The 19286-nt window shown below is 37.1% G+C and overlaps 1 protein-coding gene across 35 annotated transcripts in view; it reads left to right on the top strand.

The window, feature by feature from the left end:
- Sorbs2 (sorbin and SH3 domain containing 2) overlaps positions 1-19286 on the top strand; it is a 392887-nt gene that overhangs the window by 230564 nt on the left and 143037 nt on the right. The window contains exon 4 of one of the 35 annotated variants that reach the window (XM_087217106.1): positions 8770-8825. The exons of the other annotated variants lie outside the window; for them this stretch is intronic. The gene's annotated coding sequence lies outside the window, so the exon portion shown is untranslated. The remainder of the gene's footprint in view (positions 1-8769; positions 8826-19286) is intronic. 35 annotated transcript variants of the gene reach the window in all.

Genomic DNA, 19286 nt, shown 5'->3' with positions numbered 1-19286 from the left:
CTTAATCCAATTGTTTTTTTCTTCACTGCATTTTTGTTTTTATTCACTGTTGGCATTAGGAATGGAGTAGCCTCAAAGTACCAGATGACAGGCTTAAAAAATAAGGTCTTCAAAGATGTTTGAACTCCATACTCAAACTCTTGGGAAAATAACATGTCCCAGAGAATTAGATTATTGTTCTTACCAAAAATTCTTAGAGAAAACAAGCCAGTGTGGCAAGTTAAATCAGAAGTTAAAATGAAGCTGTGAACCCAGTTTCAGAGAACAGCAAATTAGGGAACCAGGGAGGGCTTCCAACCTCAGAAGGACTAGAGACAGTATCAGACACACATAGGTCTGAAATGCAGCAGAAAAGGAAAAGCAAATATAGACCAAGATCAAATATAGGACAGGATGGGGTGGGAGGTGATGGGTATCTTTTTTTTGGTAACAGGGATCGAACTCCGGTCCTTGTGCTTACGCAGCAGGAGGCGAAACCACTGAGCTAAATCCCCAGCCCCAATGGGTATCTTAATAATTACTTTGAAGGCCAAGCATCAGGTTTGCTCTTATAAACAGGCCAGTGTATGATTTGTGGTTGGGTTTGTCCAGAAAGAAAACAGGTAATGAAAACAAAACTGTATTTACAGGCTGCTTTGTGTACTCCAGTGCAGTGTCCAAACAGGGCCACAAAAGAGAGGGTGCAGAATGAAAGGTAAGAGAGAGGTGGGTCTCAGGCTCAGAATCGATCTGCTTTAAAGTGATGATAGAGGTGAAGAAGCAAAAAATATTTTCTAGGCATATCTTCCCAGTATTATGTCTGCCTTTTTCCTCCTTGACAACCTTTACTTTTTCTTACATAATGTTAAAGGTTTCAAGGTATGTTTCTCCTTAATGTCCTTCTGTCATATTTTGCATACTTACATTCATAGATACTGTTGTATTTAGGCAAGGCACAGGCCACAAGTCCTTGCAATTCTTAGATTTTCTTTGTACATCTTTGGGCTCTGGGTCTATGCCAAAGGATTGGTACATGCAGTTGGTGCTAGTCTGAACTGCTTATTTTGCATTTTTTTCTACCTCCGAACATCACTCAATGCTGTAACACAAACTGGATGACCTTGAAGCCTTTATTTCTCTGACTTTCAGGTTTCTTTATGCCAAAACCACAGAACATTCTGGTGTTGGAAATTACCTTTTGCAAAAGCAGAGAGGAAAACCCAAGCACCATGAATAACTTGGCCTGCCTACTCCACAGTGATATTCCATAGGCTCAAGTTTCTGTGCCAATTGAATTCTCCTAGGAGTGCATATGCTCAGCTCCCTGCCATTTATGTAAATAGAACCAGGCGTTGCCTTGTGACCACAGTGATGAATGCCCTGACAGCTCCCGTATACTGTGGATGTGCTGCAGCTTGTCAGCCTAGGCAAAGCCCGAGTTTGATATATAGACAAGACGAGCACCCATTTCTACTCCATCCCTATACAAGCCACAACAGCAGACTTGCATTTCTGTCCAGAGCTCTGGTTTTCCATCATCTATTTTTTATAGCATTGATACTAAACCAATTGCAGCAAATGAAGGGTATTATTTCTGCCTCGGGTGCTTCGCAATGCTGATTTGCTGTTCCTAGGAAGCAAACTCACAGTGTGGGGTTTTGTCATTTTACCATGGGAGACCTGGTTCAACGAAATGTAAGTGTTTTGAGATGCTTGACATTTTCAAAATGTAAATGCCTAATTCCCATGCATGAGGAGGAAAGAGTCATGAAACAGAAGAAGGCTGGAAAGTTTATCTGGCATGAGTTTTGGCAGGATGATAGTGGGTTTAGGACGAACAAAATAACTTACTGGACCCTCTAGTTTCTTGATATATCATTAATCTTTGAAAAAATTTGGGTTTATTTGAAGCTACTTTGTGGCATTTCAGGATCATACTGGCAAACACCCCGAAATGCTTGCATGTCCTCATCTTTATAGATTCTCCAACTATAATAAATTTTCATCTTTAGATTTTAAAAGGAGTGTTAAAGATTTCCAAAGCAAGAAGCTCAGAGGGAAGCATTTATGAAGAACCAGAAGCTCCCTCCCTCAGCTTGCAACATACGCACAGGCACACGCACATGCACACAAACACATACACACATACACACACACCCCTTCCCTACTAACAAACACACAGAGAATTTAAAATTAACCCACTAACTAGAAATAACATTCCAATTTAAAATACGTTTTGCTCATAGTAGGTTTATTAATACTTAGATATCATATATCAACTTGGAATATTATTTTGCTTACAGTAGGTTCACTTACAACTAGTTAAGTATCAGTAACAAATGATCATATTTTTATTTTAAATTGCCCAATGTTAAGCTTTAAATTCATAGTGTATTATACCAAGTCCTTCGCAGTTTTATAAGAGATAATGCTCTAGATTTATTACATTTTAGGTGTATAGCTATTATTGTTTTTTCAAGCATGGTTTTGTTTTGCCTTATATTTCCAACTCTTAAGATGATTTATTCAGCTTTTTGACTTTTTGAAGGTAATTATTGTTTAAAGAAAATACCAAGCCAATTCATACAAATTGCTGTTTTTCAGTGTTCTGTGCTTTACCTCTTAGAAAGATCAATAGGATGGCTGCATATTCGCTTTCTATTAAACTTGACAGCTAATTTGCAAATTCACACTTTTTTAATGCTAGAGTTCTTGAAACCCTCATAGCTAAACCTATCAAACTCTTAACTGTGCAAATGAAAGAAGAACCCAGAAAGCTGCCTTGCATTAGTATCATTTCCAAGGTGTTATTTTGGTCAAAGGCAAAAATTAATTCTTATTTAATACTTTCTCATAAATAAGGATACTTTGATGACAGTAAGAAAAAAAGTGGAATTGAAAGAATTATAAAACAAAACTGAACTTCTTACTGAAAGTCACAAACAGAATTCAAACCTTTCATTTCATCAAAATTAATTTCACAAAGTCATGTCAAAAGGAATCCTTCCTTAGACCCACTGGTGGAATGTTTCAAATGCTTTTTCTATATAAAGATATGTTTAATCTGATAGAGCATGTGACATTTTTATAACCCAGAAAAATTATTTATTCTTAGAAAAAGAAGAAATCTTGGACATGTGGCCAGATATGGGAAAAAATATTTAGGGGTTGACATTTTTTGGCATGAAATAGAAAGAAAATAGATTTTTATGAAACACTTGGCAAAGCAGAAAGCTTAAAAATATTTCTAAACTTGCCCAGTTGCAAAACTACACAGTATGTTTTGCTTCTTCTGCTACGAAGGAAGAAAAACATCCCTGGGCTGAGGCTGGCTTGTTATATCCCATCACTTAGCTTCTCCTGACAGGAATTAGTTAAATTAACTAAACGGCTGTTGGAATGCCTAGCCTGTCATCTGTTCTGCACAAAAATGAAACAGTGCATTCTAAGAAAGAACTTAAAGGAGCCAATTTCTCAGAAAATATTTTAATAACCCCTTAAAGTTAACAGCACAATCATTTACAGGAAAATTGCTTTAAATGTGGATAATGTGTTCTTCTAGGTTAGCAAAGTATTTGTGTGTGCTAAAAGCTACACATAAACAGCCCTTTGTGATTAAATTACAAATGCAGGCAGATGGTGGAGAAGAAGGTGACCCGGAAATCATCAAAATATATTTTTAGTGCTCCTTCTTAATTCTGTAGATTCCTTCTCTAGATGTTTTCCATGTCATAGTATGTTCTCTGTAATGAAGCAGTTTCATCGAACTTACTAAGATTCTAGTGAACTTGTTCTTCTAAATTAGTTAGCCATTGTGCTCTTTTTTTGCTCCTATTTGGAGTCAACAAAATGTGTTTCTGCACACTGAGTGGAGAATGGAAAGACTTGTTTATTGAAAGGAAATGTCACTGTACTATTAAAAAAAATTTTCATCTTTACCTTAGTGCTCCAGATGGCTTCTGGGTATTTGGATAATAGAATGTGATTCTGTGGAGATTTTACTTTATCAATGGGAAGATCTTCTTAATTCCTCACATCTGCCCTTCTACATATATAAAATGTAAATTCTTATAAAGGTACTCCATTTCTTCATGATACCTTGTGCGCTAAACCCCTCACTGTGCTTCAGAATCTGGGCCTCTAAACTGTCAGGCATTTTATGGACCACTTAGATTTTGACAAGACAATGTTTTAAAGATTTTTTTATGACATTTTATGACAGAATTAGCCTCTGCTGCTCACATCCAATTTTATTTTTTGAGCATGTGGAACCGAAGGGCTTTCCACATGCTAGGCAAGTGCTCTACCACTGAGCTACATTCCCAATAACTATATTTTTTAAATTTAATTAGTTTTTAATTGTTCCTGTATTAATAGCACAGGTCTCCCTAAACCAGTGATGGTGAACCTTTTAGAACTTTCAATGATACAGCCTGCTGTGGCACGCATGCCATAAGTTCACTACCACTGCCCTTAATAATACAGCCAACTAAAGGAAGGTAAAGATTAAATTAAAGGAGTCAAACAAATTTTTGACACAGATTGAGGAAAGAGGGCTTTTGATAATGTCTCTTTGCCTTCTGCCATTTTCCTCTCCCTGCCAGTCCTTGGCGGATATTAGCTGACAGGCAGTGGCAACCACTGAGGCTCCTCTGTGTCAAGCTTCTTTAAGTTCTGAACTTGAAATCTAAAAGCAGTGGAAATTCTAAATGCAATTTCCAAGTTGAAAAAAAAGTCACTGGAAAAATCAACCTCTCCTATCTTATCTTAACATCTTGAGAAATAGTGAACACACACAAAAAAAAGAAATAGTGAACAAAACAGGGCCTTTAAAGCAAGAGAATAATTGCAGAAAGGGAGAAATTGTGGGCAATTCTGTTGCTCAGCTATTACATTGGTTCCTATTCTAAAGTAAAGAAGGTAAGCTCAGATTAATAGAAAACAACCCAGAACTCAGCCATTTTTATTATGATTTGTTTGACATGTTAAATTGGAGTAAAAATATTAGTGATGGGGCAAAGACAGAACTTATACCAACAGGTGTGGAATTTTTAAGTAAAATGGATGAGACCTCCAGGTTGGAGAACATTTCAATTTATACCAATATGGACTATCACTGCCAAAAATGAGATGTTGAGTGAATGACATCACTTTACTCTGCAGTGGCTTTGGCCAACAAGTGCCAAATGCAGTCTTAGGGTGTCCTGGTGTCATCAGGCGGATGTGGTGGGGTGGCCCTAGACTGAAGAGGACCTCAAGAACAATTCTAGGAAACTGATGGGGGCTAAGTGCAATTCATGCTGGGGCAGAGTGCAATACAATCACATGCCTGTAGCTAACTAGCAAGCTTTGGCTCTTTTAGAAAAGGAATATTCTCTGAAGCCTCATTTTTAGACTGTTACAGGTATAAAAATGGAATTAAATGACACTGTTTCCAACTTTTCCTTGAAATTACCTTTTCTTCATAACTTCCTAAGTCTTAGGTCCTCAGTCTCTGCTCAGTAATCTCTAGAATACCCAACTCTTTAATAATCAGACTTCTTCCTTTATCTTAATAGTCTCAGGGACACTTAGATGAGGAAGGACATTCAAATGAGAATATCAGTTTACTTTTTGTTTCATCTATGATTGCTTTTGGTGCAAGCATACTCTTAATGTTTAGTACAAGCTCAGACTTGCACCACAATGTCTTCATGAAAGCGAGTCATTATTGAGAATGATGAAACTATAAACTTATTGAGATTACTTCTTCATTGACCCGGTATCCAAACTTTCATGAAGCAATGATGAGGATAGCTACTGGGACTATTGCAATGGATCACTTTTACGGCAGTGGTAGCAATGTTTCTTAGCACTGATTTGTGAGCCAGGCTGCCTGTCTCGAGACTCACACCACCACTGAGACCTGGGCAACTTGGCATTTAACTATGGCTGTGCTTTCATCTGTAAATGGGAAAAATAGCAAGCCCCACCTTGCCTGTTATTGGAAGGATAACCTAGTTTAATATAAGAGCATGGAAAAGAGCTGACCACATAGTAATCACAGTTAAGTGTTGGCTGCAATGAATGCTATAATAGTGTTCCTAGGAACTCAGCAACACTCAGATTATAACACTTTCTCCAGGATATTTGTTAATTGCAACTGTTAAATGAGTTGAACTTCAAGGCACATGTGCAAAATTTTAGGTACTATTGGTAAACCACTTCTTTTGATCTTTTATAGGCTAAATGGAAAAAAATATCACACACACACACACACACACACCGAAACAGAGAGAGAGAGAGAGAGAGAGAGAGAGACAGAGACAGAGACAGAAAGGGTCAAATAAATATCTCAGCAACACAGTCCAGAGAGAATAGTTTACCAAAAGTTTAACATAAAAAAGATGTATTATTGCTGAGGTTATGATCTGATATTATTTACACTGATCTTTTTTTTTTTTTTTTTTTTTTTTTGGTACCAGGGATTGAGCTCAGGTCCTTACGCTTGTGCAGCAGGCGGCGAAACCACTGAGCTAAATCCCCGGCCCGATCTCATATTATTTATAAGAAGGTAGTTTAAAGACTGGAAGGGATTGCAGGAGGGTAATCTTACTTGTCTGTGTGTGTCTGTGTGTGTGTGTGTGTGTGTGTGTGTGTCTTAGTTACTTTCTCAATGCTGAGACCCAGTACCCAAAATACACAAATTAAATAAGGAAAGTTTCATTTTATCTCACAGTTGGAAGAAGTTTCAAACCATAGTTGACAGCATGGCAGAGGAGAAACAGGCCATGGGATGGCAGGCAGGAAGCCATGAGCCTTCCTTCTTTCCCTTTTTATTCCATCCAGGCTATGTCTACTGATTGGTGCCACCCACGCCCAGGGTGGCTCTTCCCTCTTCAGTAAGTCCATCATCCACAGGAAGAACTATGCCAAACCAATCACTGGACTGACTCAGTATCATACACCCATGATCTAGTCACTCCCCAAAGCTCCATCTATGAGCACATGAGGCTTAGGGGTGGGGGATCATCTAGATATAAGCCATAATGGTGTGTATGCAGTTTCCCCTTTTCTCCTTGTCAGAATAGTTCCATTTAGAGAAGAAAAAAAAAAAAGCTTTCCTCCTAAATTTGCAGATATCAGCAAATAGTGTTTTGCCTAGAAGGAAAAAAATAGTTTACTATGATTCATCTGAAACACATCTTCTAAGATGTCAAAATGAAATATTTATTGCTGTCAGAGGACTTATTTATCTGCAGAAAGATGCATTGCTTTTTACCATAAAATTAGAGTCATTTCTTGAAATTGGCTGACAAAGAGAGATGGGGATCCCAAGTTCCTTCTAGCCCCCAAGCAGGTGCCCCACATCCTGTAACTCTCATTTCCTACCTGGTCTCAAATCCTACCAGAAGGGTTAATCCTATGTTTAAAAAATCCAAAGACTTGTTTAAAATATCTTACCATTACCTGAGAGAGGAGAGTGTGTTCAACTTCTGTTAGCATATTGTACAGCCAGCCCTATGTGGTTGGCTAAGGTACTGCACCTCTGTAAATTACTGAGATCTGTCCCTGAAAGGTAGTTTTCAATGAGTAAAGGGAATCTGGGCCAAGGAACTTTGAGCAGCTAAGAAGGATCTTCAAGAGCTGGTGTAATGGTCAAGGAAAGATTGGGGGTTTTTTGTATTGTTTTGATAAGAAGTGTTATGGATGAGCGAGTTAGAACAGTGGAGATGTGCCACACTCTGTGCCAGATTTGAGTCCATTTATTAAAGCTGGTGGCCAAGGGGAGCTAGTACCAGGAAAGTTCTCTCGGCCCTGAGAAACAGTTTGATTTCTCCTTTTAAATCATGCCTTCAGTTGGGGAGGGCTCAGGGGAAAGAGCAAGCAGAATCTTACAGAAGCAGAACCATGCCAGGTTGGGGGGGGGGGGGGGCACAAGGAAGTTTCACACACTAGGTGAGGTACAAAACATCCTGCAACTGCAGCAGGTTTACTGCCAAACAGGATGCAGGGGTTTGGGGTGCTTTATCCAAGTCCACACTTTGTCTAAGCACAGGTACAAGCTGGTGTTCAGGCTCACGATGGAGTCAGGTTGGCTCTCACAGGGAACATACAGAGGCCTCCATGCACAATGACTTGGCTTAGGTGGAGGAATGGCATAGTGGCCCCCAGTGGGTAACAATGAGAATACTTTGGGAAAATTGACTTAATGATGCAAGAAGTGAGTTGCCCCCCTCTTGCCTTTTATCTTTCCTCTCCTATCTCACTCCATACAGAATTATTTGGAAAGGGACAGGAAAGCAAAGAGGGATTGGGAATGGCAATTGTCAAGTATATTAACATCATGGTCTTTAATACATATTAATGTTTCTATTCTACTAAGATGCTGATCAGTGGTTACACATGCAGTTTTGCTGGAGGAATTTTGTATTAAATAAGGGTCAAAGAGAGAGGAAACAAGGAAATGAATCAGCAAAATATCTCCGAGATAGTGACAGTCTTTGCTTCATGTCTAACTAATGTGACCCTGAGTAAAACACCCCTAATTTATTCATTTCCAGATAATTACTAAATGGTTACTAGTTGCAGTATGTAACAAACTAAAAATAAGAAGTATTTGCACGATTTCCTTCTGGGAGCTTTTTTGTTTTGTTTTTGGTTTTTGAGAAGTAGGTAGTAAACTTTGTAAAGAAAAAAATATCGCGGTAAAGTTATTGTTCTCAGTTTGATCTTGCTGCTACTTTCGTGATTTGGGGGGTTATGAGGAAGATCCCGCCCACTTATTTATTGTAACATTTCTTTTTCTAGACCCAGAATAGGACAGACTCATATACCATTCTGATCTGGGTGCATTACTTCAGAAGGTACGCTGATCTCATGGGGAATCGCGACTGCCTGGTCTTGGGGCTGACAAGCCAGGGAGAAATTCATCACATGCACTTCAAAAAAAAGATCTCTTAATGAAGTTCAGAAAATATGACAGATGTTGGGCAACCAAAGCATACCAACATAACCTGGCTTCTCCTTGACATTCATTTTGCATGGTATTCCCAGTAGAGTTTCTGTCTTGAGATTCTGCATAGATATCCTTGATTTAAGCTAATTGATTTAAAAGACACCACGGGGAACATCAGAGGCAGGAAGGCAAGGTAAAAACGCAGCTATCAAGATAATTTGCTTTTTTCTCAAAGAGTAATTGTTTAAGAATTCTTTTCTGTGCCTTATTTCACAATGATTTTTTTTTTCCTGTGCTAGGGATTAAACCTATGGTCCCATGGAGTGATGGAAAAACTTTTAGAAACTGAGGGTCCAAACTATAGACCAAAACTCAGCTTACTTAAGCAAAGTGCCAACGCTGCAATAAAACCTGAATACTGGGGTTTTAGTTTAGAAAAACAACTCATATGTTAACATCTTTGTTTTAAAAGAAAAACAAGTAACACATGTGCCATAGATTGGCCACCACTGATCTCATGCATGCTAGACAAGCATTCTGCAGCTAAGCTACTACTCCAGTGCACACAATGGAGTATCTTGTCTGGGCCTTAGAAACACTGTGAGGCAACAGTAACTGAACTCCACCCTTGTTCTAAAACTCCTTTCTTCTTGCTGCTTCTCAGAAACAGCCACTCCCACATAGTCTGTGCTTGTTATAGAGGCCTTTTGCTCATTGGCATGTCACGGGGGACAGGGAATCCACGTGCTTCCTTCCTATCAGCACTTTGAAGGTCTTCCGCATCACTTCTATTGAGTTTTCCTGGCTCTCCACCTGCTAAAGGACACTTGACCCTGAAAGGACAGAGAGAGCCCTGCTACTTTGGGGTGTCCCTGCTGGCTGTTCCAGGCTTGCATTGCCTTGCCTGCTGACTCCCAAACTCTTGGCTCTCTCTGCTCCAAAGTCACCCTGGATTTAGCCTGACTATGGAGGAACCTACCCAAATCTACCTTCACCTTAAAAGCTCTTCAGGTCAAATTGGTTCAATCTATGGATTGCAAAAGAAGAGAAGTCTAGAGACCATATTTTAGCCACTTTAATTTTCTAACTCTGCTGTAATGAAGTGCTACAATCTGGTGATTTAAAAGAAAAGAAACATATTATATTACAATTTTGAAGTCTGGAAGTATGAAATCAATTGTTGGCAGGGCCAAGGTGCCCCAAGGAAGAATCATTGCCCTTTCCAAGCTTCTGGTGTTGCTCAGCATTCCTAGCCCCTCCTTGGCTGACAACAGCATCACTCCAATCTTTTTTGTCACATATGTCTTCCTTCCTGTGTATCAGTATCCAAATCTCTCTAAATAAGGATACTAGTCTCTGTATTTAGAGCCTACCCTCCAGTATGATCTCAGTTAATTTGACTGCATGTGCAAAGATCTTATTTCAAGCATGGTCACTTTTGTAAGTACTAGGAGTTAGGACTTCCAACATATCATTATAGTGGACACAGCTCATGCCACAACAGCCATTGTTAGGCTTCGAGTCATCTCCAAATAGGAAGCAGTTCCAGAGTATCTATGGCAGGCTCAAAGCACATCCTTCGCTTCCTAGACTCAACACTTACCCTCTTCCACATCTGTGGAACTGACCCACTCTCCAGGTGCCAAGTAAAGATGTGACCAACCGAAGGACCGTCCCGTCTGGACCAGGCTGTTTCTGAGTGAGGTCAGCACACAGAGGACTAACTACCTCTCATTCTCACCAGGAATTTTGGTCTCCCTAACAAAGTGCAAGCCCCTAAAGAATATCTATATATACATCGGCATAAGCTCAAAACTTACTGCTTCCTAAGTACTATGGATTTCTTTGCAATAGATCACTCTTTCTTTGACATTCTTTCTGTCACAATTGGATACCCTTCCTATGCACACACTATATCAAGGTTATCTTCCAAGGGGATGAGATTTTTCTGAAGCCTGAGGTGTGCCTTGATTGTTGTGACTTCAGAGAGTTATAGAATGCCCTGGGCTTATTTATTCTCATTCGAACAATTTAGAAGATCACTAGCCTCACTGAACTTTTCATTTTCTGCTGATATATTACTTACAAAGGGAAAAGTTTGACTTCCATTATAAGTCAAGTTTCATATATGCATGGTTTTCAAGAAAGGTCCAATATCAGGGCACAGATAAACTGTGGAATTTATTATATATGATGTATAATAATAATATAAAATAATAAGTGGGATATTTACTCCTCCATCTGCACACTGATTAAATATAATACAATATGTGATGTCTATTATATAGAGAGAGATAGTGAGAGAGAAAGAGAAACTACTTTCTAAAAGCTAGTCCTTAGTTATTGCAATAGACTTTGTGTAAGAACAAAAGAAAATCTTCCTGAAAAAGTAAAATAAATACCAAGAGCATTAGTTAAGTATAACACTGCAAGACATTTTATAAATATTTTGGTGAGTAGATATAAGAGAAAGTGATATGTGAGGTGACTATTTTGCATTATGCTACATTCAAAGTCGACTGAAATTTCCCATTTGCATTAACCGTCTGAGCTGTTTTCCATTTGAAGAATGTTCTATTCCAAGTTCCAGCTCCTCCTATTTTAGGTGGGCAGGATTAGAGCCTCTGTTTTTGTGTTAGGGTCAGACAGTACGCTCAAGTGAGCTCTGTGTATCATTAATGAAAGAAAAGATTTAAATTAACCACTTGGACTTTTTAAATAACCTTTTTAAGCCACTAAAAGAGCATAGGTAGTTGCCCATGAGAAAATCCTATGAAATAGTGAGTGGCACGAGTCATCTATTCCATAATGGAAGAAAATTATGCTGTTTAATGGACTCCATGGGAATGGTCAGTAAATATATATCACAAATTCGTTTTTAAATTAGCATATTACTTTATCAGTAACTATGGGATTTGGATAGAATACTGATCAGATGGTCAGAAAAAAGCCTCTTCCCAAATTCACATTAGCTGAATCGTGCTTACCTGGCAGCAGGTAGGGCCAGAGCCCAGGTGCAGAGCTCCAAATATAAGGCTGCATTGAAAGCCTGGATCTGCTCAAATCTGTGACCACTGGGGAAAGGCCCTGAGTCGAGCTATTCCCATTTTCTGAAATGACCCAGTACAAACCAAGTACTGCAACCTCCTGAAGCCTGAAGCAGTTCATACAAGGACTCTGTGACCATCCACTCTTGAGGGGACTAAAAAGACAATTGCTGAAGGTCTTCTTGGCAGTAACAGAAATACTGAGTCATCAGCATATTATAACAATTCATTGAATGAATATGCTGCCTTTACTTTTAAATTCATTAAGTGCTAAAATATATGACTTGGTAAATTTTCTCCATTGTCCTCAAAGTGCATTTGTCAGTCAGGTTTCTGCCACTATGACAAAACACCTGAAAGAATAAACTTACAAGGAGAAAAGATTTATTTTGTCTCATGATTTTAGAGGCTTCATTTTATGGTTGTTTGGTCCTGTTGCCTTTGGACCTGTAATGACACAGTACTCATGGTGAGGGGCATGTGGCAGAGGAGATCTGTTGACCTCATGGCCATCAGAAAACAGAGAGAGGAAGAGGCTGGAGGTCAAGGGCACACACTCAATGACCCAACTTCCTTCCACTAGGCCCCACCTCCCAGTAGGACCACAGGTTGGCAACTAGGCCTCCAGCAAATGGCCTCTTGGGCAACATTAAGATCCAAACCATAACAGTGTCTTGATTGGGAAAAGACATGTTTTATAAAGGAGAGAAAGAAGGTCACTGGCCCCCAGTGACTGTTGGTGTCAGTGGTGGAGCCAGAGCCACAGAGTGGGAACTCCAGTCTCCCAACCCAGGGTTCTACTCAATTAGTGACACTAGAGGAAAAAAAGGTTAATAGTATAGACTACAATAAAGAAAGTAGTTTTTATGAGATTTTAAAATATCCTCCAAATCAACATTTGGAGATATTTCTCTCCTTTTAAAAAAATATCTTGACCTTTTAAAAAACAAAATGGAATTACACTCTCTATACTGGTTTGTATCTTACAGTTTGTGGTTCTGAAAATATTTTTCTATATCATTATAGTATTTCTTGAAAATATAAATTCACAAACTACATGGGGAATTAGTAAATAAGTAAGTTATAACACCCTCAAAAATAAAATATTAAAAGTTGATCTCTTCTAATTCTAAAGGAGCCAAAAATTCTTCTAAATGTGTATTACATTTTTCTTGATACCTTGGGTAAAAAAAGTTACATAAATTATACTGTACATGAAATATGATTTTTTTTTCTACAAAGCAGATCATAATTCTAAAATTGAGAAGAACCATCTGGAATGTGAATCATTAGGTTAAATAAAAAGAAAATGATAAAAAAGTAATAAAGGACTCTTCCAGGATCCTGGAGAACTTCATAATTTCTTCCTTTTCACAGACTGGGTAATCAGGAATCTAACCAAATGTTAGTTTATTATTCTCGAAGGAACTGACCCTAAGAACTTATGATTCAGAGCTATGGTCATCGATTGACCAGACGGTAAAGGAAGCTCTCCCCAAATCAATGTAACCTAGGGGTGAGGCAGGCAGAGAAAGCTCAAGGCATCTAGTTCTGTGCTTTACTTATTCAGAAATTGGAAATATGGAAGACAAATTCAGAAGGAAATCTTGTCATAATCCCAGGAGGGGAGTCCTTTGAATGACTGGGTATTTGTTGAGTGGCCCAGAAAAATATGGGTAAAGGGCCAGGGATTTAGCTCAGTGGTTTCACCACCTGCTGTGCAAGCACAAGGACCAGAGTTCAATCCCCTGTACAAAAAAAAAAAAAAAAAAAAATTACTAGAGCTAGAAGGAATGGCAGAGGCAAGACCCTAGCAAAATATTCTCCCATGATTCCCATGCTCAAATACAGTGGTAGTTTTTTTTTCTTTTCTCAGTTTTCATTTTTTATTAGTACGGGTTTGCATTACATTCTGAATACATTCATTGTGGGGAGTTGGTACATGTATATAATAGATCTTAATTCTTTTTTCATCTGCTTTCCCTTCCCTCCAACTCTGCCCCCCCATCTCTTGATTCATTTCCCACTTGAAAAATATCTCCATACTTTTTATTATCTAGATTTTATTTTGCTCTTTGTTTATATTTTGGGTTTCTCATATAAGAGAAACCATGTAGTATTTAAACTTGTGTGTCTGATTTATTTCACTTAACATTATTCTCTCAAGGAGCATCCATTTTCCTTCAAATGACTCTCAAGTTTACCTTCTTTATGACAGAGTAGTACACCTCTGGATATAATTATCATATTTTCTTTATCCATTTATCTGTTGGTGGGCATATAGGTTATTTTCATTAGTTATTACAAATTGTGCTGCTATAAATATAGGCATGCATACATCACCAGTATACGATGTATTTAAATTTTTCAGGAAGATACCAAGAAGGAGAATAGCTGGGTCAAATGGAATTTCTAGTTTTAGTTTTTTGAGGACTCTCCATAGTTTGTTCTAGTTTTCATTCCCACCAACAATGTAGAAACATTCCTTTCTCCCACAGCTTTGGGAGAATCTGTTATTATTTGATTTCTTTTCTTTTGCTATTTTTTTTTTTTTGGTACCGGGGATCAAACTCAGGACCCTGTGCTTGTGACGCAGGTGGCAGCACCACTGAGCTAAATCCCTGGCCCTGTATTATTTTATTTCTTGATGATAACTATTCTGTCTGGAGTAAGATGGAATCAGTTTGTATGTTTCTAATGGCCAATAATGATGAACATTTTTTCATATATTTATTAGCTCTTTGCACTTCTTCAGAGAAGTGTTCTTCATTTCACTTGTCCCTTTTTTGATTGGGTCTTTTATTTGGGGGGATCTAATTTTTTGAGTTCTTTATATATTGCAGATGTTAGACCCTTGGCCAAGGAATAGCTGCCATATTATTTTCCCATTCTGTAAGCTGTCTCTTCACTGTGTTGGTTGTTTCCTTTGCTGTGTATAAGTTTATAATTTGATATTATCCCATTTGTTGATTCTTAGTACTATTTCTTGGGCCATTGAGGCTCTGTCCAGAAAGTCCATGCCTGTAGATATGTCTTCAAGAGTTTTACCTATGTTATCTTCCAACAGATTAGGTGTTTCTATTTTAATATTTAGATCTTTGCTCCATTTTGGTTTGAGTTTAGTACACAGTAAAATATGTGGGTCTAGACTCATTCTTCTACATGTGAATAGCTAATTTTCCCAGCACCATTTATTAAAAATGCTATCTTTCTTCCATTGTATATTTCTTTCCCCTTTGTCAAAGGTCAAATAGCTGAATGTGCCTGGGGATGTTTCTGCTGCCTCTGATCCATAAGTCTGTTTTTGTGCTGGTACCATACTGTTTTTAGCACTGTAGCTTGTAATACAACTTTACTGCCAGGATTGTGATGCCTCCTGGTTTCTTCTTGTTACCCAGAATTGCTTTTGTTATTCTGGATCTATTCTGTTTCCATATGAATTTTAGGATTGTTTTCTCTAGATCTGTGAGTAATGCTGTTGGTATTTTGATTTGGATTGCATTAAATCTACATATCAGTTTTGAAAGTATGACCATTTTTACTGTATTTGTTCTGCCTATCCAAGAACAAAGAATATCTTTCCGTCTTCTGATGGCTTCTTCAATCTCCTTTTTCAGAGTACTGCAGTTTTTGTTGTAGAGGTCTTCCTTGGTTAGATTCATCCCTAAATCTTTAGCTTATATTGTTGTTATACTGAATGGTAGTCTTTCTCAGTGAGTTCATTATTGGTGTACAGGGACACTATTAATTTTTGTGTTTTGGTTTTGTATTGTGCCACATTGCTGAATTTGGTTATTAATTCTAAGAGTCTTTTGGTGGAATTTTTGAGTTTCTACATAGAGAATCAGGTCATCTGCAAATAATGATAATTTGACTTCTTCCTTTTCTATACATATCTTTTTTATTTCTTTCCCTTGCTATTTTGCTCTGGATAATGTTTGAGAACTATGTTGGACAGGAGTTATAACAGTGGACATCCTTGTTTTTTATTTTAGAGGGAAAGCTTTTAGCTTTTCCTCATTTAATATTACGTTGACAGTAGATTTGTCATAAATGGTTTCATCAGATTGAAAGTCCTTCTGTACCTATTTTTTCAAGGTTTTTATCATAAATAGATGTTAGATTTTTGTCAAAGGTTTTTTCTGCATCTTTTGAGATGATTGTGCAATTTTTTGTTTCTTCTTTTGAAGAGCCAGCTTTGATTTATTGATTCTATTATTTTTTAGTCTCCATTTCATTGATTTCTTCTCTGATCTTTATCATTTCCTTTCCTGTACTAGCTTTGAATTTAGATTGATCTTGTTTTTCTGGACTCTGAGGGGCATCTTTAGGTTATTTGAGTTCACTCTGTTTTTCTGATGTGACCATTAATAGCTATAAACTTCCCTTTTAGGCCTGCTTTCAATGTGTCTCATAAGTTCTCGTGTATTGTACTGGCATTATTGTTTAATTCTAGGGACTGTCTTATTACTTTGTTGATTTCTTCTGTGACCCATTGATTATTCAAGAGTATATTAATTTCCATGAGTTTGTATAATTTCTGTGGCTTCTTTTACATTAAGTTCTAGTTTCATCATGCTATGATCTAATAATATGCGTGGCATAATTTCAATTCTTTTGCATTTATGTAAGCATGCTTTATTGACTAGTATGTGATCTATTCTGGAGAATGTTCCATGTACTGATGAGAAGAATGTGTATTCCATTGTTGTTGGGTGGAACACTCTGTAGATATCTACTAAGTCCATTTGTCTGAAGGTTTAGTTCAACTCATATTCCTTTGTTGATTTTATTTTGTTCAGTTGATCTATTTTTGATAGTGGGGTATTAAATTTCCCCACTATAATTGTTTTGATGTTTATCTGGTCTTTTTATGTCCAGCAGTGTTTGTTTTATGAAGTTGGGTGCACTGTTGTCCCATGAATATATATTTATAATTGTTATCTCTTCCTGTTGAATTTTTCCCTTAACCAGTTTATAGTGGTCTTTTTTGCCTCTTCTGAACAGTTTGGGCTTAAAGTCCATTTGGTCTGAAAATAGAATAGCTACTTCTGCTTGTTCTGGGGTTCTCATTGTTTGAAATAGTTTTCCATCTTTTGATTTTTAGTTTATGCAGTTCTTTTTGGATTACATGCATTTCTTGTATACAGCATACCACTGAATTTTGTTTTTTGCTTAGAGAATTAAGACCCTTCACATTAAGAGTTATTACTGAAAGGTATTGACTTATTCCTGTCATTGCATTACTTTCCAGTCATTGATTCCCTTTCTTTCCCTTCTATGTAATTGCTCACCTTACCTAGCATACTTATTCTATTAGACATTTTGGCATTGTTAGTTTTATTGCCTCTTTCTAGGATAGTCTTGAGAAATTTTTGGAGTGCTGGTTTGGTGGTCATGAATTTCTTTAGGTGGTCTTTATGATGCAGATAACTTATTTCTCCATCAATTTTGAAAGGTAAATTTGTAATATGTATCAGTCTATGTTGGGGGTTGTTTTCTTTTAGGTCTTGAAACACTTATTCCAAGCTCTCTAGGCCTTTAAAGTTTGTTTTGAGAGGTCTGCTGTAATTCTAATGAGTTTTCCATTATAAGTCATTTGTTGGTTTTCTCTATCAGCTTTTACCATTCTGTTCTTGTGTTAGAATTCTGGGATTTTGACTATAGGTCATAGAGAGGTTCTTTTCTCATTGTGGCTAAATAGTTTTATATGCCTTACTTACCTGTATTATAAAATGTTTCCCCATATTTGGAAAGTTTTCTGCTATTATTTCTATAAGCAGATTTTTATGCTATTCAAGCTGTCTTCTGATTTTTCACTAGTTTGAAATAATCTTAGATTAGTGTTGAGTCAACTAGCAACTACTGAATCCATTTTTCATGTTCTCTTGTTGTTTTTAAGGTATCTGTCATTAATTGATCACCAATGCCTGCCTATCTTCTAATTCTGACACTCTGTCCTCACATTTGCAGCTTATGCTGCCTGTACTTTCAAAAGGACTTGTAATAAATTAAATGTTTTTGGGAAGCCAAGAACCCTTGTTTACCCCACAGGCAGGAGAAAACATTTGCCTAGGTGACACATGTAGAACCAGAGCTAGAAAGCATTAATTCCTGCCTAAATTCTATTCAACACATCATGAAGTAGGCTTCTTTAGGAAACACATTCACCTGTATTATGTAAAACTTTTTGTCTCTATACAGAAGACAGAATCTTAATCCTGTTGTTGCTTTGGCTGGACACTCCCTCAGAATGACAACATAGCATATCATTTTCAGGAAAAAAAATCTTTTTTTTAACATTCTGGTAATCTCTGCCAAAGTTATTCTATATAGGTTTACTGAAAATCAAATTAATTATTAGGACCTGACCATGTACTTCGTGTGTATTTTTCAATTATCTGACCCCTAGTCAAGATTACACCATGAGGATTGATTTTTAATAGAAAGCCAATCATTTTTCAGTAAGTGAATCTGCAAATAAAGCATAAAACCTGCCTGGAACAGATATAGGGACAAACATTAATAACAGTAATTCAAAAACAGTGATTAGGGTCGGGGATTTAGCTCAGTGGTTCCACCACCTGTCCCACTAGCGCAAGAACCCAATTTCAATCTCTGGTACAAAAAAAATCAAAAACCAAAACAGTTATTAGGGTAGGTTTTTCTGGGGTTTAATCATTTTTTAAGAACAAGGTATTTATCTTACTTTATGTAAACATGTCTAACAAACATGATTTTGTCAAAATAGAATAAACCTAATTATGCAACATTTTTAAAAATTGCATTTTATTGTGACAAAATGGTTTATTTTCTTGATAAATAAGAATCGTTTCCTAATGAAAATATTTATTTAAAAGAACTTGTTGAAATGAAGTTAATATCTTCAAATTTTTATTTTTTCATGTACACAGGATCTGACAAAAGGCTTATTTGGTAATCTGGCAACAAAATTGTTAATTTTTCATTAATTTTAAGATAATCAAAAGCATTGAAATAACCAAGTAAAATTTGTTCATTATAAAGGCCATACACAACAGTATAGTAAAAAGCCAATTGTTGAATTTATTAAAATCTTTTTAACATCTACATCTATGTGTTATTAGTTTAATGGTATGTCATTAACAAAGTATGTTGACTCTGCATCTATTTGGCTAGCTGTCATCATGACCACATAAACAATAAGATCATGAAAGCAAACTGTCGACATTCCTTAATAATCTTTCCACTTTTCAGAAAGGATGATAATTTCTTTTTCTAAAGCTATTTAGACCACGTAAGTGATGACTGAAGTGACTCATTTAGTAACCATGGAAACAATG

The sequence above is a fragment of the Heterocephalus glaber genome, unplaced genomic scaffold, assembly GCF_053883595.1.
Source record: "Heterocephalus glaber isolate CG9 unplaced genomic scaffold, H.glaber_assembly_v1.0 deba00001461, whole genome shotgun sequence".
Classification (NCBI taxonomy): Eukaryota; Metazoa; Chordata; class Mammalia; order Rodentia; family Bathyergidae; genus Heterocephalus; species Heterocephalus glaber.
This window is presented reverse-complemented; position numbering and strand designations above follow the sequence as displayed.